At 42.4% G+C, this 22,595-nt stretch overlaps 1 protein-coding gene across 2 annotated transcripts in view; it reads right to left on the reverse strand.

Annotated features, from left to right (window-relative positions):
- TAOK1 (TAO kinase 1) overlaps positions 1-21,563 on the reverse strand; it is an 86,655-nt gene extending 65,092 nt beyond the window's left edge. Inside the window, exons 1-2 of one of the 2 annotated variants that reach the window (XM_084749192.1) lie at positions 20,794-21,563; positions 15,205-15,267 (exon numbers count right to left, since the gene is read on the reverse strand). The gene's annotated coding sequence lies outside the window, so the exon portion shown is untranslated. The remainder of the gene's footprint in view (positions 1-15,204; positions 15,268-20,793) is intronic. The other variant, XM_084749193.1, reaches the window with a different exon arrangement.
- Between the last annotated feature and the right edge of the window lie 1,032 nt (positions 21,564-22,595).

Raw genomic sequence — 22,595 nt, forward strand, 5'->3', positions numbered from 1 at the left:
AAGAGAAAACTGGGAGAGCAAAAGAGAGCAAGAGAGAAAGAACAGAGAAAGAGAAAGAAGAGAAAGAAAGAAAGGGAGTCACAGTGCACTCCTAAGAGCCTGCACCCACTCTTGGGCACTCTGCTCCAGGTTCTCTCTGCGCGCCTGTTCTTTCCCCCCTTTCATTTTTACCAATGTCTCTGCTTAAATCTACATTAAAACATTTTCTTTACATTCCAACCTTTTTTTTTCCTTGAGATAGGGTCTCTCTGTGTATCCTTGGCTGTCCTGGACTCACTTTGTAGACCAGGCTGGCCTCGAACTCACAGTGATCCACCTGCCTCTGCCTCCCGAGTGCTGGGACTAAAGGCGTGCGCCACCACGCCCAGCTTACACTCCAACCTTGCAGAATAAAATATGGAGAAAAATGTTTTGACCTAAATCTCTAACTTAATATATTATGCAAGCGCTAGGAACACACAGAAGCTTCCAATTTATTTTTCATTCTTTTTCCTTCTTACGTTCAAAAATTACAAGATTATGCAATGGTAAAATTGGGCTTTCTAATTTCCCAAATCAACTTCTTCACATTTAATAGTACAATTTTAATTTGATTTAAAATAACATTACTCAATGCTAACTTTTATCATTTCATGAAAATGTTTACAAGCTGGGGTGTAGTGGCATTTCCCTTTAATCCCAGCACTCAGGAGTTAGAGGCAGGCAGATCTCTGTGAGTTTGAGACAAAGTGAGTCCAGTAGATCCAGGGCTGTTACACAAAGAAACCCTGTCTTGAAAAACCTAGTAAGAATGACAATACAAAGAATATAGAACCAGGCACACCTATAATTTTACAGCTAAGTCAGTAACTAGAGACAGAAGGATCAGGAAGGTACACAAACAAGGTGATTTTCAGGTACACATTTAAGCCAGCCTAGACTTTTGGTTATCTTTTTTTTTTGTTTTTGTTCTTTTGAGACATGATTTCTCTGTGTAGTCCTAGCTGCCCTGGAACTTGCTCTGTAGACCAGGCTGGAATCAAACTCACAGAGATCCACCTGCCTCTGCCTCCCCAGTGCTGGGACTAAAGGCAATACTTTGTCTTAAAACAAACAAAAACCCTACAGTATGTTATTTTATTATTAAGCTTATGGGGGTGTTTATTAAATTTTAGGTCCTTTTGAGAGGACCTCATCAATCAAAGCTGGTCTAAAATTCCTGCCTCCCCACAGTTAGGACTAGAGGAATGTGCCCCACACTTGGCAGTGCAGCTGGTGAATGAAAGGCTGAGACTGCCTCTCGCTGTGCAGTTCTGGCTGATCTAGAACTCTTGTAGATCAGACTGCCTCTGTCTCTCTGGGATTAATGGTAGTGTTCAATTTTTTTTTTTTTTTTGAGGTGAGGAGAAAAACATAGTTTTATATAAATATATTTAGAGGGGGAGGGAAGGAAGAGGAGAGAAAGGGGGAGAAAGAGAAGAATAGAGGAGGGGCTGTTTCCAGAAGTATATATTACATTTGCCACCAGGGAAAGGTAATAGTTTCTGAAAAGCAACAGTGGATTTTTATTACACTTTAGTTAAATGTACAACCATCAGAACTGCTCCAGACAGAATGCTAGCACTGCTGTTTACTAGCTGTATAAAATTGGGCAAGTCACTTAATCTCTCTATGGCTTGGTTCCTCATCTGTACAATAGATCTGTATTTAGGGTTGCCTCATAAATTACTGCTACCTGGTATTCTATTACATGGCTATAATAAAGGTGATTTTCTAGAAAAGTTATATATCTGCTGCTGGTAAAATAGAAAGATAAACTTCTAAATCATACTATCCTACTTAATAATGGCTAAATGAATTTCAGCACATCAAGACAAAAGCCTCCAATCCTCTATTATTCAGCATTGTCTATAAAGAAGTACTACCTTTGTTAACAATTTACTACAATATGTAAAGCATTCCTATAAGCCAAGAACAAGAAGTAAGTTCTGGGGCTGGAAAGATGGCTCAGAGGTTAAGAGCACTCACTGTCTGCTCTTCCAGAGGTCCTGAGTTCAATTCCCAGCAACCACATGGTGGCTCACAACCATCTATAATGTGATCTGGTGCCCTCTTCTGGCCTGCAGGGGTACATGCAGACAGAGCACTGTACACATAATAAATAAATCTTTAAAAAAAAAAAAAGTTCCATGAATAGGTACTTCATAGAAAGAATTACAAATAATCAGTCTGAAAAAATATGCTAGTTGAAACCTGGGCTTCGTAATATCTCAAATATAAAAATAAATAATAGCCAGGCGTGCCAGTGCAGGCGGATCTCTGCTAGTTTGAGATGAACCTGGTCTCTGGTCTACGTAGAGATTTTCAAGACAGCCATGGCTACTCAAGAGAACCCTGTCTCAAAAAACAAAAACTATTTTTTGTCTGTTTTTTGGTTTTGGGTTTTGTTTTGTTCGAGACAGGGTTTCTCTGAGTAGCCTTGACTGTCCTGGATTCACTTTATAGACCAGGCTGGCCTCAAATTCACAGTGATCCATCTGCCTCTGCCTCCCGAGTACTGGGATTAAAGGTGTACACCACCATATCCGGTTAAAAAAATTTTTTAACTCAGAAATTTTGTGGCTGAGGGCATGGCTCAGAAGATAAGAGGATTTACCCTGAAAGCATGAAAAACCCAGCATCCCAGCAATGATGTAAAAGACATGTCTGCATTGTGTTTATAACCTACCTAAAAAACAGGAGTTCCAGGATTAGAGTCCTCATCTCAAAGTATAAGGCAAAGAGCCACAGAGGAAGACACCTGATAGTCCCCTCTGGCTTCTACATTCATGTATACAAGCATACAGGTGTGTGCACATTACATACACAAAGAAAACTTGGACTACCATGGAAGAACTTTGTATTTTAAAAAAAGAGGAAGAAGAGATTATGCAAATCTGAACACTCTGGCTAATAATAGTACATGAGAAGCCAGGCGGTGGTGGTGCACGCCTTTAATCTCAGCACTGGGATAGCAGAGGAAGGTGGATCCCTGTGAGTTCGAGGCCAGCCTGGTCTACAAAGAGAGTCCAGGACAGCCAAGGCTACACAGAGAAACCCTGCCTGGGGAGGGGGGAAGCAAGCAGAAAATATAAAACTGTATTATATCAATATAAATGTCACTACTGTTAAAGATTTATATTAATATTAACTATCAGTACTATCAGGGTCTGGTTGTGGAGTTCAGGCTGGCCTTGAACTCTCTAAGATCCTCTTGCTTGGGCCTCTTTCCTCAGCTTCCCCCATGCTAGAATTACAGACATGTGCCACCACACCCAGCTAAAGAGAATAAAGCTTGAAAGAGAGAGGGGAGGGGAATATGAATGAGAATAAAGCTTAAATACCCAAGATCAGTGACAAGGTGATAAACACAGATTTTCCTTATATACATTAACCACCACTAGAAGAATACTTAGAAAATCAGTACTGGTGGTTTCGAGGGAGAAAAGAGGATCAAGAGATTAAAACATATCATACAAAGGAGACAATATTTAAATTTTCTGAATGATGACTATACTATTTGTTTTTTAAAGACCATCCCTTTGGTGGTCTTTAAGCCATCCCAAAGAGATGGCTGAGCAGTTAAAAGCACTTGCTGCTCTTTCAGAGAAATATAGTTCAATTCCCAGCAGCCACATCAAATGCCTCACAACTGCCTGTAACTTAAGCTCCAAGGGATAAGACTTGTTCATCTGGCTTTGCCAGGCACCTACAAACACATGGTGTACACACTTATGCTAAGTCAGGTACATATAAATACAAAAAGAAATGTGTTTTTAATTTGATAATAAGCCAAGAATGGAGGTGCACAACAAAACCATGCTTGTACAGGTATGGGCAAGTAACTTTAAATAAAAAAGATTATTAGGCCAATAATTGCTGAGGGAGTGAATGGATTTTTTTTTAAGTCAAATTAGGTATCCTAGGCATCGTTTTTATTTAAGATTAAAGTAGATACCTAAACCCTGCTCTATTACATTCTACTTAGATAGCTACAACCTAAACTAATAAGTTTGAAAACCTCACAGGAATTTTTGTCAAAATGACAATTACCAGCAAATTAATAATGATGAGGAGGAGGAGGAGGAGGAGGACAAGGAGGAGGAGGAGGAGGAGGAACAGGAGAAGAAGAAGAAGAAGAAGAAGAAGAAGAAGAAGAAGAAGAAGAAGAAGAAGAAGAAGAAGAAGCAGCAGCAGCAGCAGCAGCAGCAGCAGCAGCAGCAGCAGCAGCAAGGAATCATCCTAATTAATAAGCACCAAATTACTAAACACTATAAAAACAGACTTCATCTAGAGGCTGGAGAGACAGATCAGCAGTTCAAAGTACTTCCTACTCTTCCACAGGACCCGAGTTCAGTTCCCAGCACCCAAGTGGGTGGAGTGACTCACAACCACTGTTAACTCCATTTTCAGAGGACCCAATACCTCTTCTGACCTCCCTTAACACAAGTGGTATACATATACATAGACTCACACACTTGCACATAAATACAAAGAAAAAATAAATATTTTTAAAAGGTAGAGGTGGTAACTAAATGCAGTGTATAGCTTCTGATAGCAAAGGGAACCCAACTTTAAAAGATGTCATGGGGCCGGAGAGATGGCTCAGAGGTTATTCATTGCCTGTGTTTCCAAAGGTTCTGAGTTCAATTCCCAGCAACCACATGGTGGCTCATGACCATCTATGATGAGATCTGGTGCCCTCTTCTGGTGGGCAGGTACACATGCAGCCAGAACATTGTATACATAATAAATAAATCTTTTTTAAAAAGAAAAAGATGTCATGGGACACAGGTAACTTCATCTACTCTGTCCATCTGAGGGCTCTAGAGCCATGTACCTCATACAGAAAGCCTTGCCTACCCCATCATCAGCCAGTCAGACTACCTGATACTTCCTGACTATACACCTAGATTTCCCAAATCTCCTGTCTCCAACCTTTGGCTGACCAGAGCTTTCTCAAACCTCATCAGAGAAGCTTCTTTTTGCACTAGATGGTGATTAACAGAGATTCACAACTGGTCAACATGCAGAGATGAAACTATGGAATACTCAATTCTAAGTGAGACATCAATATAACACTCCCTTCTCCAAAGGCTTAGGGATCACCATGGAGGTGGAGGGCAGAAAGACTTTAAGAGCTAGGTATAACATCTGTAGTGAATCAGGACTTGCTAGACATTACAGTCCCACTGCACAAGTGAGCTCAGAGTAGTTGGATAATCTGCACAAGAGCCTGATACTCAAACCAGCCAACATCCCAACACAGACTTGGGAGGGGTGTGTGAATTCCCGTCCCCATCTGAGGAGCTACTGGCAATTGATGGCTACTAAAGAGAGTCAGTTTTCTCCAGCAATGACAGCCCTAAGAGGCTACCAATGCTTCAGGAAATGGTCTTACATCCATGTATATACAGACAGAACTAAATGGATTAAGTGGACATTAAGTAACAAAGAACAAGCATGCACATGAAGCTATGAGAGAAAAGTGGGAGTCTAGGGGAAAAACTGGAGAAGAAATGGGGAAAAGATTTGATCAACATATCATATGCATGCATGGTAATTAAATTTAAAATATATTTTAAGAGCTGGAGAGATGGCTCAGTGGTTGGGAGCTCACAATTGTCTGTAGATCCAGTCCCAGAGGATCTGTGATCCTCACACAGACATGAATGCAGGCAAAACATCACTACCCACTAAATGAAAAACAAAAAAACAAAAAACTGGAAAACAAAAAAGGAATGGGCTAACCATGTGTGGCAGCACACACACACTTTTCTTCATATATTATCATGGGCCAGAGAGCAAAAATGCTTGCTACACAAACCTGGAACCTCTGAAGACAAATAAAGATGGACAAAGAGAACCAAGTCTATGAAGCTGTCTTCCAACCTTCACATGTTCAGTATGGCACATGCAACACCACTACCACTACCCAACCACTGCTGCTGTTAGCCCCCAATGCCCCCGCAGCGCCTCCCCATACTCGGAGCCGTTGTCTGCCCTCTTTTCACAAATATCCTATTGATTTTGTAGTTCTCCAAACGAGAACTTTTTAGCCTTTTGTCCTACAGTGAACAATTTTTTACATTCATTAGCTCTAAGAATCAAATGTTTATACTATTTTGATTATCCGACCTCAAGGGCCATTTTGGCTGGGCAGCTTGGAGGATAAGGATGCCTGCGAACAGTCTAAAGACCCGAGCTCCCATCCCTGGCTACAGGACAAAGGGAACTCACACTCTGGTAAGCTGCCTTCCATGAAATGCATGCATTCACACACATACATTCAGCCTCACACACAAATAATTAATGTAATTTTAAAATAATAACTTCAATAGCTTCCAAAATGGCTCAACTGGTAAAGCTGCTGCTGTCAAGCCTAACAACCTAATTCCTATCCCCAAGAAGCACATGGTGGAGAAAAAGCAATCCCCAAAATTGAATAAACTAATAAAATTAATAAATTAACAACAAAAAAATCATCAAGAATTAAGTATGCTAAGGCTCTAGAAAAGTACTACAGCATGAGGTAAATGAGTGATCCATTTATATGATAAACTGAAAACAAGCTACTATAAATCACTTTGACTTCCAATGTCTCAAAAGCACCTAACTCAAAATAGTCCAGTCACTCAAACCAATCCTCAGAGTTTCCTATATGAAGTATACTGCCTACTATATCGATCCAACATCTACCTTACTGCTTAATTATATGTATTTTGCCTGCATAAACCTGTGCACCACACACCCATGCTGGGTGCTCACTGGGGCCAGAAGAGGGCATCAAATCTCCTGATACTAGAGCTACAAACAGTTAAAAATTGTATGGGTGCTGTGTCCCCTGGAAGAGAAGTGCTCTTAACTGCTGAGACATCTCTCCATCTGTAAAATATGAAGGCAGCATGGTAGGGAAGATGGTAGGAGAATCACAATGTTCAAGTGAGTTTGAGAACTACCTGAGCTATATGAGACTCTCAAAATGTTATTTTATAGCTAAGTATGTTAGAAAATATTTGTGATCCCAGCACTCTGGAGGCTAAGGCAGGAAGATTTTGATTTCAAGATAAGACAGGATTATGTAGGAGACCCAATCTCAAAATGTGTGTGTATGTGTGTTATACAAATAACTAAAAGCACATGAAAAAATGGCCACCATTTTTAATCATTAAAGAAATGCAAGCAAGAGCCGGGCGTGGTGGAACAAATCCCAGTACTCAGGAGGCAGAAGCAGGTGGTTTGCTGTGAGTTCAATGCCAGCCTGGTCGATAAAGCGAGTCTAAGACAGCCAGGACTACATAGAGAGACCCTGTTTCAAATAACTAAAAAGAAAGAAAGAAAAAGAAAGGAAGGAAGGAAGAAAGAAAGAAATCCAAGCAAACCACAACAAGTACAACTTAACATTCACTAGGATGGCTTTAAAAACATTTTCTAGGGTATAAACTCAAAAGGCCTGAAAATAGGTATACTTAAGTACATTTAACAAGCATGTACACAACAGCATCATTTATAAATGACAAGAGATTAAAAACAAACAGTCTTTAATCCCAGCACTCGGGAGGCAGAGGCAAGCGGATTACTCGGAGTTCAAGGCCAGCCTGCTCTACAAAGTGAGTCCAGGACCGCCAAGGCTACACAGTGAAACCCTGTCTCAAAAAACAAAAAGAAAGAAAGAAAGAAAAAAAGAAAGATAGATAGATCCAGAATAGAAAGATTCAAGTCAAGCATGATGGTAATGCTGTAGTCCCAACATTTGGGAGGAGTTTGGGGTCAGTCTAGGCTATATATCAAGTCTAAGAACAGTGTGAACTTCATGAGGCCCAGGGGATAGATGGGCAGTGGTGCTACCCACCCTTAGTTCCTACACTCAGGAGGCAGAGGCAGCAAGATCGCTATGTTTGAAGTGGGCCTGGTCTACAGCCAGGACAGCCAGGACTACACAGAGAAACCCATGCATGAGGGCAAAACACCCATAAACATTGAAATGAAGATAAAATTAGAGAAAAAAAATGAAGACAAACTGACACGGGCTGGAGAGGTGGCTGAGAGGTTAAGGGCTCTGCCTGCTCGTCTCCTGAGTTCAGTTCCCAACAACCACATGGTGGCTCACAACCATCTATAATGTAATCTAATGCCCTTTTCTGGTATGCAGGTGTACATGCAGGCAGAGCACTGTATACATAAAAATAAACAAATCTTTAAAAAAAAAAAAAAGACACATTGGTACAATACAATAAGAATAAAAGACCAGTGACTATCAAAGGAAGAGAACAAAGAAGATATGGAAGCACCTTTGCCTGGATGTTGAACCTGCTGTTAGAAAATGCTTTGAAGGGCTGGAGAGATGGCTCAGAGGTTAAGAGCACAGCTGCTCTTCCAGAGGTCCTGAGTTCAGTTCCCAGCAACCACATGGTAGCTCAGACCATCTATAATATGATCTAATGCTTGCTTCTGGCCTGCAGGTGTACATGTGCAGGCAAAGCACTGTATATATAATAAACAGACTTTTTTTTTTTAAATGCTTTGAAGAGGGACATGGTGACTCACGCCTTTAATCTCAGCACTTGAGAGACAGAAGCGGGCAGATCTCTGAGTTTGAGGCCAGCCTGGCCTACAGAACTAGTTTCCTGACAGCCAGGACTATTACACAGAGAAACCCTGTCTCAAAAAACCAACCTTCCCCCTAAATGCTTTGGACAACAATCGGAATGAACTAGATGTAAATATTTACCTTGCAAACTGGGAATGTAGCTCAGCAGTAGTAAACTTTGTCTAACATATGCAAAGCTCTGAATTCCACCCCAACACCACAATCAACCAGTCATATTTATGAGTACATACACACAACTGAAGACAAGGCCTCAAGAATGTTAAGTATATATCTCCCCAAAACTAAACTGATGATCCTCTCCTTCCCCTCCCTCCCCTTCTCTTACCATTCTTTCTTAGACAGTCTCTAAGCCAGACTGACCTCAAATTCCCTATAAAGGCAAGAATGACCCTGAACTTTCTGAAACCCCTGCCTCTACCTTGAGTGCTAGGGTTACAGACATGTCCACCACACCTTATGTATTCAATGTTGGAGGTCTGTCTATGACAGTGCATGCTACACAAGCACTCTACCAACTGAGCTATACAGCCTCAGCCCCTAAACGGTTCTTTGTTTAATTTATAAATATGTGTATATGTGTATGTGTCTTATGTTTATGTGTATGAGGAGAGGGGGCTACAGAGGCCAAAAGACCACATCAGATCCCCTTGTAGTTACAGGTGGCTGTGGGCTTCCTGATGTAGGTTGAAAATCAAATTCTGGTCCCCTCAAAGAGTAACAAGCACTTTTAACCATCAAGCCATCTCCCAAGCCCAAATAGTAAATTCTAATTAGTTTAATTTAAAATTTATTTTATAGCCTGGTATGGGGGTGTACTCCTGTAATCCCAGCACTCAGGGAGGCAAAGGCAGACAGATCTGTGTGAGCTCAAGGTCAGCCTAGTGTACAAAGCAAGTCCAAGACAGCCAGGACTACAAGAGAAACCCTGTCTCGAAAAACCAAAAAAATAAAAAATAAAAATTTTAATTGAAAATAAAGAAAAAAAATGTGTAACTGTGAGGGGTAGATTAACTTGTAAATGTATGCATTTGACTATTATATACTATATATATCACAACTGAAAAGGGGCACAAATAGTTACAAACTGTAATTCTGTACGTTTGAGAAGGAAGAGTGATAGCTCAGTGGTGAAGCACCTATCGACATGCTTGAGGGGCTGTGTTCAATGCTCAGCACAGCAAGAGAGGACTGGAGGAGATAAATCAGAGCAATACATAAAGATCAAAACTAAGAGAAAACAAGCAGCTTAAGAGTTTTTATTGTATTATTTTATGTGCATGGATATTTTGCCTGCCTGTACGTCTACATACCATGTGTGTGCCTCATACCCGGTACTGGAGTTATTGTGAACAGCATGTGGGAGTAAGGAATTGAACTCTGGTCTTCGGTAAGAGCCATAGCTCAAGGCCCAACCAAAGCTTCTGAGTAATACACAACAAGACAATACTAACACAATATGCCAGGTACTATTCTCAGGTCTATATTATGAATCTAATCCTCTTAGACTAACATTTAAAAGTATTATCAGTTCTAAGTAATACAGATGGTGAAACTGAGGCCCAAAGAGATTAAATGACTTTCTCAAGTTCACACAGTATTAAGAATATCATTCATGGTAGAACAAGGCTGCGCATGCCTTTAATCCCAGCACTTGGGAAGCAGAGGCAAGCTGATTTCTGAGCTTGAGGCCAGCCTGGTCTACAAAGCGAGTTCCAGAACAGCCAAGTCTGTTAAACAGAGAAACTTAAAAAAAGAAAGGAGAAAAAAGAAAACAAACAAAAACAAAACAGAACAAGGCTATCATCCATGGCAACAAATTTCTTTACCATGTGATAGCACATGCACATAAAAACATGTAAAGTAACAGAAAAAGAATCGAAAGTGACTACCAGCAACTACAAGTTGACATAGGAATAAACTGCATCCAACCCCAACACCCTTTATCCCAATCCTGTAACGTCTATGTTCAGTCAACATCTCAGCTGACTCAGCAGGCATAGCTCAGCAGGTATGCCATCTGCACCACCATCCTCAAATCTTCCATTCCTAAAATAAACTTTCACAGAAGAAAAAGCAGTATCTTAAGAATATTACAATCACTAACTATATGAAACATATTAAGAAGAAATACCATGAGTTCATGATCTAGTGCATATAGATGAGAAAGAAAAAAAATCGAACAGAATCAAAACCAATTCCAAAGTTTCTAATGCAGAAAGCTTCAGAAACGTTAGTATATTCACATAAATGTAAAAGCTGAAATGATTCAAGTATCACAAACCTACAGGATCACCAGTACACTTCTGGGCGAGGTGGGATTCTCCTTTTATCTCTGCACTCAGGAGGTAGAAAGCAAAGGTCAGCTGATCTCTAAGAATTTGAGGCCAACCTGCTCTACATAGTAGCAAAAATCAAATCACCTGCCCAAAATGACCTTGCTATGCCAGCTTTCAACAAGCTGAGAGGCAGGATGGTAAGTTCAAATCATCCTCAGCTATAAATCAGTACAAGGCCAGCCAAGGCTATATGAGACCCTATCTCAAAACACAAAACAAAAAAGCTATAACTAAACATAGAACAAATATTTGTCATGATTGAAATAGTTTAGTTCTTTTTTTTTCAAGGCATATTCAAGATTTATACCTCACCTTTTATAAAATCTCTTTAAGTCACACCTCACTTAGCCAATGAATTTGGCCAACTAGAGAAAGTTCAAGAGCCCCACACCTGTAATCTTAGCATTCCGAGAGGCAGGTCTGGTCTACAAAGCAAATCCAGAGCAGCCAAGGCTACACACAGAGAAACTCCATCTCAAAAAACAAAACAGACAGATAGATAGCCAAATAAAAAAATAAAAGATTACAAAAACATATATGGTAGAACCTCTGTAACCCTGAGACACTAAACAGCAAGAATAATCAAACTCTATCATACCTCCTTCCTATTAATACCTAGCATGTTATAAAAGAAACCTTCTGGGTCCAATCCAGAGCAGCACCATTGATATATGTGTGTGTGTATAAGACACCAAAGAGTATAAACCATTGATGGCTCAGCAGGTAAGGGCACATTCCACCAAGCCTGACAAGGCAAGTTCAATCCCCAGAAGCCATAAGGTAGAAGGGGAGAAGCAGCAACTCCCACAAATTGTCTTCTGACCTCTACATGTGCATACACATAAACACAAAATAAATAAATGTAAAATATATAAACAAGGGCCAGGCATGGTGGCACACACCTTTAATTCCAGCACTCGGGAGGTGGATCTCTGTGAGTTCAAGGCTATCCTGATCTACAAAGCAAGTCTAGGTCAGCCAAAGCTATTATACAGAGAAACCCTGTCTCAAAATTCAGAATCAAATCAAAAGTATAGAATGCAAGTCTATTCTGAAGCCAGGACTGAAGCAAGAGAACTCAAAGTTCAAGACCAGACGAGGAGACTCAGTTCAAACTAAAGTTTTAAAAGAGGCTAGGAGAGGCTGGAGAAGTGGCTCAGCCACTGTTGTAGAGGAAGCAAATTAGGTTCCCAACACCTTCGCTGGGGCTTACAACTACCTCTAACCCCAGTGCTTGGGGATCTGACCCTCTCTTCTAATCTCGGAAGGCTCCTGGAGTACACATACATGCACTCAAATATACACACACATGCACACAAAGTAAATAAATATTTTAAATTTTAGAGATTTCAGTTTTCTTGTCATGAAGTCTGGTGAAGTGGCTGGTCTGGAACTCTCTATGTAGACCATGCTGGCCTCAAGTTCAGGGAGAACTCCTGCCAAGTACTGGGATTAAATGAATGCACTTCTATACCCCACTAAGAAATAAAACACGGTCCCGTGCTGGGGTAACTGCTCGGTGATACAGTACTTGCCTACCATACTACAAATCCTAAGTTCAATTCCCATTACTGCAAAAAATAAAAACTAATAAAAAAAATTTTTTTTTGGTTTTTCGAGACAGGGTTTCTCTGTGTAGCCTTGGCTGTCCTGGACTCACTTTGTAGACCAGGCTGGCCTCGAACTCACAGCGATCCGCCTGCCTCTGCCTCCCGAGTGCTGGGATTAAAGGCGTGCGCCACCACGCCTGCCTAAAAAATTTTAATCCATAGAATGCTATTCACTAATTTTTTTCCCTCCAATAACTCAAAAAAAGGCCTTACACTTTAAGTAGATAAACATTTTATAAATAAGCTACATTCCTAGGTCCTGTTACTCACTCTTAGATATCAGACTCCCTGTGTTCATTCATAAATGCATGTATTAAAACCAACTAATATGTAAGTCAACAACTTGCTGCGTGTTTACTATGTATCATAGGTATATCAAGTAAATAAAGATCATCCATTTAAATCTAGCCATTTAGTAAATACTATCTTCATGGAAAAAGTTAAGACTTAAAAAGTTAAGGAAGAGCCAGGCAGTGGTGGCGCACGCCTTTAATCCCAGCACTTGGGAGGCAGAGGCAGGTGGATCGCTGTGAGTTCGAGGCCAGCCTGGTCTACAAAGCGAGTCCAGGACAGCCAAGGCTACACAGAGAAACCCTGTCTGGGGGGTGGGGGGAGTCAAGGAAGTGGGCAAGTGAAACAGCTCAGCAGGTAAAGATGCTTCTTGCTAGCCTTGATGGAGTAAGCTAATCCTCAGGACATACATGAAGGGAGGACAAGAACAAACTCTCAAGATGTCCTTCTATGAACCCCACAAATGTGATTTTAAAAAATTACTTTAAGCTAAGGAAGTTATACAACTTATAAATACAGTAATTGGTCCAGGGAGATGGCACGGTGGGTAAAGGGCCCTTGCCAAGCTTGACTGATCTTCAGGACCCATACGGCAGGAGGAGGGAACCAACTCCTGCAAATTGTCCTCTTACCTCCATACATACGGTGCCACACTCACCCAAATAAATAAATAAATGTAATAATTTTTTAAAGCTCAAACTTAAACGTGCCAGGGTTTTTTTTGAGGGGGAGGGTTGTTGATTGGTTGTGGTTTTTTGTTTGTTTTGTTTGTTTTTGAGACAGGGTTTCTCTGTGTTGCCCTGGCTGCCTGGAACTATGTACACCAGGCTGGTCCTGAAGGAAGAGACCCACCTGCCTCTGTCTCCACCTGCTGGGATTAAAGGCACACACCACCACCATCCGGCAAAATATGCCAGTTTTACAATGGTTGATTCTGTTCCCATCCCATTACCTGACAATTATTTCTCAGAAACAACCTTGCATGTCTTTCTAAATATAATTCACCTGCTTAAAAGTATTTGATCAAAATATTTAACAGGGACTAGAGATGCCTCAGCAGTCAAAAACACTACTATTCTTACAAAATAATCTTGGTTCAGTTCCCAGCACCCACATCACATGGTAGTACACAACCAATAACTCCAGATCCAGGGAATTTAATGGCCTCTTCTAGCTCCTGGGAAAGAGGTTCACACCCGGTACACAGAAATACATAAGTGCCCCGGTCTTGGAAAAACAAAAAACAAAACAATAACAACAAAAGAAATACATAAGTGCAGCCAAGGCACTCATGCATCTATCAGGGGCAAGAGAAGGGTCAGCAGTTATGAACACTGGCTGCTCTTCCAGGACCCTGGTTCAATTCCCAGCACTCACTTGGCGGCTCACAACTGTCTGTAAATTCAAAATCTGACACCTGCACCTAAACATACATGCAGACAAAACACCATTGCACATTATTTATTACTTATCAAAAGAAAAAACTGGCCCTTCTTTGCTTAAAGTAAGTCAGGGAACTGCTAAATGCAATTATATTTAAATAATAACTTTCATAAATATGAAACACCTACAATGCCAGCATCTGGGAAGTCCAATCTGGATGGCATAGCAAAAAACAGTAAAAGCAGAAGAAATGTTCATGTACTTCAGTTAGTAGAATGTTTACTTATCATGCACAAAATCCTGGGTTCAATCCCCACCAAAAAAAAGGATGTAATGGAACATGCCTCTTACCTCTGCACTGAGAGGTGGAGCAGGAAGACCAGAAATTCAAAGTCATCCTCAGCTACACAGCTAAGTTCATGACCAGCCTGGCTACATAAACCCTTGATAAATAAACACCTATCACATAGCTGATGCTCGTTTTGAAATGGAGTTTCCTTATGTTGCCCAGACTGGCCTGGACTAGTAGACTCAACAGATCCTGCTATCTCAGGCTCCTGAGTAATAAACTGGCATTTTTAACAGATCAGTGTATCTACCAAGCGAGGTATTTAGTGATATACTCTTTCTTACTTACTTATAGGCAAGGTTTACATTTTAAGAAACTCTTCTACCTTTTATGAACCACTTAATTTTTTCACTATTTAAACTGTAATACAGAACAGAAATCTGCTTCCAGCACAAACAGAAGAGCTCAATACAGAAACAACTGTTACCAAATGATGACAGAAACATCTCAACATTAGTGTTTCTAGTGACCAGGAAGTCGTGGCTTTTTTTAGGAGTGAGACACTATTAACGAAACTAAACATCAAATTTTATCACTAAAAATTCAATACTTTAACCCACCAATGGAGTAAAATGAAACAATATAGGTTTTTATCATCTCACTTACATTTTATAACAGGAAATCTTGAATGTGTTTTTTAAAACTCCAGCCATGAACAAGTTCAGAAGCCTAAAAAGTAAATAAACATATGTTGGCACTCTATTGAATGGGACAGTCCCAATTTTATGTAGAATTTGATTATACAAACTTGACCTTTTTTTTTTTTAATTAGTGATTCGTTCATTTATGAGTCTGAACTGGACAGCAGCCCTTCACCAAAAAGCTCCTAATTTCTAAAAGATTAAGTCAGAAAAAGTGAAATCTGTTGTTACAACAGATTGCTGATAACCAAAGAGATATGAATGAGAAATAAAGTAATTTTAATACATAAATCAGCCAAACATAGAAGATCATTTCTAGATAACCTGAAGAAGGAAATAATCTAAATTCTAGTTCAAATGTCAACAGCTGCCCCACAAAACTTATGGTTTTACTAAGTATTCATATCTCCTTAAAAATTGAAATTTTGTTTCTTTTAAGTCTGTAGTACTGGCTGTCCTGGAACTCACTATATTGATCATTCTGCCTTGGTTCCTGAGTGTGGGGGATTATAATTGTGTGCCCTACACATTGCTAAAACCAGCAATTTCTTTCTTTCTTTCTTTCTTTCTTTCTTCCTTTCTTTCTTTCTCTTTTTGAAGAGAGTCTCACTGTATAAGCCCTGGCTGGCTGGGATCTCACTATGTAGACCAAAGATCCACATACCACTCCGGGCGTGTTGGCGCACACCTTTAATCCCAGCACTGTGAGCTTGAGGACAGCCTGGTCTATAAAGCAAGTCTAGGACAGCCAAGGCTACACAGAGAAACTCTGTCTCAAAAAACCAAATTAAATAAAAGATCCACATTCCTCCGCCTCCCTGGAATAAAGATGTGCACCACTAAACCAGAGTACAACAAGCAATTATTAAATTATACTCTTAAAGCATCCAATCTTAGCTGTGTGGTTGTAAATGCCTATAATCCCAAAACAAAAGAAAGAACAGGAAGAACACTTTGAGTTCAAGAGCCACTTAGTAAATGTGAGGCTACTAGGCAATGTAGCAATGTCCAGTCCCAATTTTTTAATTAGTTAATTAATTCAAATAATGCTAGAAAGGTTGGGTGTGGTGGCACACACCTTTAATCCCAGAAGTGGGAAGGCAGAGGCAGGTGTACTGCTGTGAGTTCGAGGCCAGCCTGGTCTACGAAGCAAGTCCAGGACAGTCAGGGTTACACGGAGAAACCCTGTCTCAAAAAGCAAAAAACAAAACCAGCAACAACAACAAATGCTAGAGAGATAACAGCTCAGCAGTTAACATTTGTTGTTGTTCTTGAAGACCAGGGTTCGGCTCTCTGCACCCACAAGGCAGCTAGCTCATAACCATCTATAATTCCTATCCCAAGAAGATCTGATACCCTTCTTCTGGACTCTTTGAGCACCAGGCACACACATACATACGTACATGCAAAACAGTCTTCATACACATTTGAAAAACAGAGTGGGAGAGGGAGGGACGGAAGGATGGGGGGGCGAATGAGTACTCTAGAGTGAATACTAAGTTTTTCAAGTATTTGAATTAGCATGTTTGTTATTGGTAAGGCATTTATAACATGTTACTAAGTATCATTATATGCCTTACATATACAGATATTTAAGACAGGTTCTTGGACAGCCCAGTCTGGCCTCAAACTCAATCTATAGTCAAGAATGATCTTTAACTTTTGATCTTCCTGCCTCTACCTTCGAGCTGGTCTTACAGGCCACTGACAGAATTATGAGCATATTCTACCATACCCAGTTTATACAGTATTGGAGGCTGAACCTAGGCCTTAAGCTTATCACAGACTTACATCTCTAGCCCTAAGATATACTTACTTTGCATCAACATGCAAATAATTGCCATATCCAAAATTCTCCAAAAATCTGTTACAGAAAATACAGCAATCATCTTCTATAGTTTACACATATATTTGGTTCCGTATACTACTCTATTGCCTTTAAACCTTTCAGACAGCGCAGATGTAACTCAGTGGTAAGATTACTTACGTAGTATTCTCAAAGATCTGGGTTTCAGCACAGCAAAATAGTTAACTTTCATAAGAGTAAATTTGAGACATCTTTAGAATGGAAGCAATGTTCTGATACTATTAGGGAGCTGGCTCAGTGGGTAGAGCAGTTGCTGAGCAAGCATGAGGGCATGAGTTCAAATTCCCAGACCCATGTAAAACCTAGCTGTAGCCATGTGCACCTCCCAGAACCGTAGGAGGCAGAGAAAGGAGAAATCAACGGGGCTTGCTGGACATCAGCCTACCTTCAGATTTGGCCAAGACACTCTGGTTTTAAAGGAGTAAGGCAGACAGTGATGACAAAGGAGAAGATAACATCCTCCTCTAACCTCTTACACATATGCACATATACTTTTCTTTTTTCTTTCTTCCCTCCACCCCGCCCCACTCCCGATTTTTTGAGACAGGGTTTCTCTGTTTTAGTCCTGGCTGTCCTGGAACTCACTCTGTAGACCAAGCTGGCCTTGAATTTACAGAGATCCGCCTGCCTCTACACACACATTTTTTAAAGATGCTCCTAAACTAGTCCTGGTGGAGCATACCTGTAATCCAAGATCTCAAGAGACAGAGGCTAAATTGCAACAAGTTCAGGACACCCTAATCTACATATTGAGTGTCAGACCAGCGAGCATTCACAATGAGATGCTTAAAAATAAAAAATAAATAATAAAAATTCTTCGACTATTAAAAGCCTCTAAACCAGTTGATTCTTAGAAATTCTTCCACTTATAAAACATGAGAATAATAACCAAATTAACAAATCAGATATCAGAATGCCAAAAATTAAGTCATTAAAAGGGAATCCAGAGAAAGAGCCAGTTGTGAAAGAACAGGAAGTGATGTACGCTCCATTTTGTGGATGAACTATTTAGAAACATAAGCACCACACTAATCTGGAATCAACTCAGACTAACAGCTCTCAGTATTACACTCTGACAGTGCCATCAGGGGCCAGGAAATAACCCTCAGGCAGTTTTTCCTTAATAATGAATTTATTTAACTGATCACCAACATACTTTTAGGGAAAAGCTCCTACCAGCTATAAAAAAAGATGCCTTAGTTCTAATATGAAAAGTAAAATGATTAACCTATATCCTGTGTATAGCCTTAGGTTTTGTGTCCATTATTGATAAACCAAGATAAAAACAGTCAATCTTTACTGAGCAGTATGTTTGGATTCATACTTATTAGTATGATATGAACCCATTATCAACAACAAACCATAAAACAGAGAATAGGGTATTGTTGCATTTTTTTCCTGTATGAGGAGAAACTATATGCACTTTATGCCATGAAGTAAAGGTTCAAATAAGGCTGGGCTCAGTAGCTCAGCACTCAGAAGGCTGAGGCTGTCACAAGTTCAAGGCCAGCCAGGACTACATAATAAGAACCTGCCTTAACAAAAACAACAAATTCAGCCGGGCTATGGTGGAGCACTCCTTTAATCCCAGCACTCTGGGAGGCAGAGGCAGGGGGATCTCTGGGAGTTCAAGACCAACCTAATCTACGGACTGATTCCAGGACAGCCAAGGCCACATAGAGGAAACCTTGTCTCAAAAACAAACAAACAAAACAACAACAACAAATTCCAGGCACAGTGTCACAAGCGAGGCAGGAGGTTCAGTTCAGGGCTAGCCTCTGCTACACAAAATAACCTGGACTACATGAGACCTTGTTCCTCCATCACCACCACCCAAAAAAGAGCGATTCAAATGAATTGCTATTTCCATTAAATGAACTGAAATGAGCATTAGAAGAGAATAAATAAGGCAAAAACATAATGGAGCTTTCCAAAAAAAATCATGAAGTAACTGACAAACTTTAGGGCAGGCGTGGTGGCCCACAACTTTAATCCCAGCACATGGCAGGCAGAGACAGGCAGATCTACTGTGAATTAGACACCATTCTGGCCTACATAGCAAGTCGCAGGACAGCCAGGGAATTCACTCGCCACTGTAGAAATGCTGTTTAAAAAAAAAAAGGTTCAAACTGGGTATGAGGGCAAACACCTGTAATTCTAGCACTTGGGAGGTTGGAGACTGAGGTATAAGGAGTTTAAAGTCATTCTCTGCTACAGTTATACCAGCCTGGGCTACATGAGAAAGAACTTAAATCAATGCCTGGCAGTACTACTATCTTTAAATATTTGTTATTTTTTAAAATAACCCATTAAGTAAAGCTTAGACAAAACTTCTTCAGGACTTTAAGGTTCGCTTTTTGTTTCAAAAGGCACTTGCCAGAAACTAAAACTGTTATTTTTACTTGTACTATACTAAGAACAAAAATCAACAAGTACTAAACCAAACAAGATGGTTTCTTTAAAAATAAGTATGACATGAAGCAAAAGTGGGAAAAACTGAGTACAGGATACAGATCATAGTGTAATTGGGTGCATTACCTTGCAGTTCCTTAAAAAGGAGCATCTGCTACATGAAAGTTTGTAACATACTTTTCAGAAAATTTCTGTATCAATGTCATGCAAATAGTATTAACCTTAAAAAGTCACAGCCCAGGGGCAAATGTCTGGTTATCAGACAGTTTGAATGTAATAATTTCTAATAACTCTCTCCAAGAACTACAAAAGCCAAAGGAGAAGTTGGGGGGGGGGGAGAATGGGAGAGAGATAATTATTTTATTAAATACTAACGAAAAGTACCAGCCCCCTCAAAAGTCAATCCAGGCATATCTCTCTCTCTCTCTCTCTCTCTCTCTCTCTCTCTCTCTCTCTCTCTCTCTCTCTCTCTCTCTCTCTCTCTCTCCCCCCTCCTTCTCTCAAAACAGTGAGAGAAACATTGAAACTGTTCGGCCATGAGGCCATATCCCAACAGTAATAACAGCGGAGAAAGTTCGCATGGACAGATCTCAGGGGAAGAATCGGAACGGTATTGTAATCGATTTAAAACAGAAGGAAAAAAACTAACCTCTCCAAGAGAAGCGCCATTACTTGCCTCTCTTGCCCGTCCCCACACTGAGCTTTAGTGTATACATGGGTCTATGTATGAAAATACTGACTTAGACTTCTGCAGCATTGCAGAGGACGGGGGGGGGGGGGGGTGGTGGTGGGGGTGGTATGAAATAATGCTTCCATCACCCCTTACATTAGAAAGGTATAGATTTCCTGGGGGGGGGGGGAGGAGAGGAAGAAATCATCCAGTTGGCTACCCTGAGCGTTCTCCATTCTCAAGAACACAAGACACTACAAAGGAGGAGGAACAGGATGAGCAGAGACCAGAAAGGGACCTCGCGCCTTTAAATCGGGGTGCACGTCAACTCAAATCTCCCTACTTAGAGCCACACCTTCTTAGAAACAACCTCTTCCGGTGACCCTTTGGAAAAAGGAATGCAATTGCCCTGGCCCCTCAAAACAGGAGGGGCGCCCAGCTCACCAGTTTCTTCACCCCACCCACAGAGTCACAGACCCTCCTTGTCTCCCTCCCCCACTCTTACCCCCCACCCCCCCAGTTCTCTTCCACCCAGAGAGGCCTGAGTGGGCAGAATTTCCCCGCCCCCTCCATGTCTTCCCTTTCCAAAGCGGAGGTGCCCTTACCCCTTCGCCGGTAGGTCTGGGGCGGAGCGGACAGGCGCAGACCCCTGGAGCGCTCCGGTGGCCGAGGCGCTAGGGAGCGAGGAGTGAGGAGGAGGACGAGGAGGAGGAGGAGGAGGAGGAGGAGGAGGAGGAGGAGGAGGGGGCCCGGCGACAGACCGCCGCCCCCCCCTCCCGCCCAGCCCAAGCTCTGCGACAAGGGGCCGGGGGGAGGGGGGGAGGGACGAGGGGACGACCGGGGTCGAGGAGGCGCCCTTAACGCTCCGGCTCAGTTAAGATGGCGCGGGGGAAGTGCCGGGAGTCGCCGCCGCCGCCGCCGCCGCCTCGGGGGAACCGGCCCGGGCCTCGGCCGCCTCCGGTCCTCTTCCCAGCCGAGGCCCTGTCGGTCCCCCGCCGCGGCCCCTTGGCGGGCGGGCCCACGCGCACCCCTCGGCCACCACCACCACCACCACCACCCCTGGGAAGGGGGCGCTCACAAAGGGAAGAGAGGCCGCTGGGCCGGCGGGGCGGGGTCCCAAGGGGCCGAGAGGCCTGGGAGGTCCGCGACTGCTCTCCGCGCTCTCAAGCCCGCGGAGGGCACAAGGCGAGCGGGACCCCCCCCCTCCTCCTCCTCTCTCAAGCGGGCGGCGGCACCGACTCACTCTCCTCGCCACCCTCCCTCTCTCTCTCCTTCCAAGCCCTGAAGCCACAGAGCCCGGCCGCTGCCCAGGCTCCCCCCCCCCTTTCTCCGACACCACTCCCCTCCTCCCGACAGACATCTCAGGCTCAGATCTCGCGAGACTACTTGCCTGACAGGCCCGACCCTGCGCGAGGCACGGCTGCGTGCGCGTGAGCGCGTGTGCGCGCGCCCCCACCCCACCCCCCCGAGAGCGCGCGAGTGCCTGACGCTGGGCGTAGATGCCCCACAGTGTTAGGTTTGGTCCAGTCCCGCCCTCTGCTCGCCTGTGCCACGCGGGCGTCAGGTGCATGCTGTTCACCCGGAAATCCAAGGAAGAAGAGCTCATGGCACTCTCCGTCCCTCTTCCCACCTCCAGAACGTCAGCCTCCCGCTAACACTGCCAAAGTAAAACTTTGCTCCGAAGTGTATGAGGTCCTACACACCTCAACTGGACTCTTCGTGGGATCCCGGGATAAACTTGGCCGTATAATCACTATGTGCCTGCGTCTGTGTGATTCTAATAATTAAATACTAAGGTTTGGAAAGGCGAGGCTTTTGCTTATATGCCATCCCGTTTATCTGCGATAGAAGAAAAGGAACTTCAAAGGGCTTTGTGAGCTTAGAGTAAGAAGCCTTTTTGGGGGGGGAGGGGGAGGGGGCGGGCGTGGTGACGCACGGGAGGCAGAGGCAGGTGGATCGCTGTGAGTTCGAGGCCAGCCTGGTCTACAAAACGAGTCCAGGACAGCCAAGGCTACACAGAGAGACCCTGTCTCGAAAAAACAAAGAAAGAAAGAAACATCTTTCGGTATAAAAGAAGCAAACTTGGCCAGGCATGGTGGCGGCGCACCCTTTTGATCCCAGTCCTCAGGAGACAGAGGCGGGTAGGAAAAAATAAAAATTACTCTCCATCCAGTAGTTTTTCTTTACTACCCCCTTACACACACACACACACACACGTTTGCAGTCACCCCTTATCCCTGGCTAGCATGGGACTCCTTAGACAGAACAGGCTGTAATTGTTATTGAGGAACCAAAAAAGTCAGCTGGTAGTTACAGTGCACACATGTGTTCTGCAACCCCACCACACAAGACGCTGAGGCAGGAAATCATGAGTCTGACTTGGAGGCCAGCTCGGACTGCATGTTAG

This window comes from Acomys minous (assembly GCF_964271855.1).
Source record: "Acomys minous genome assembly, chromosome: 12".
Classification (NCBI taxonomy): domain Eukaryota; kingdom Metazoa; phylum Chordata; class Mammalia; order Rodentia; family Muridae; genus Acomys; species Acomys minous.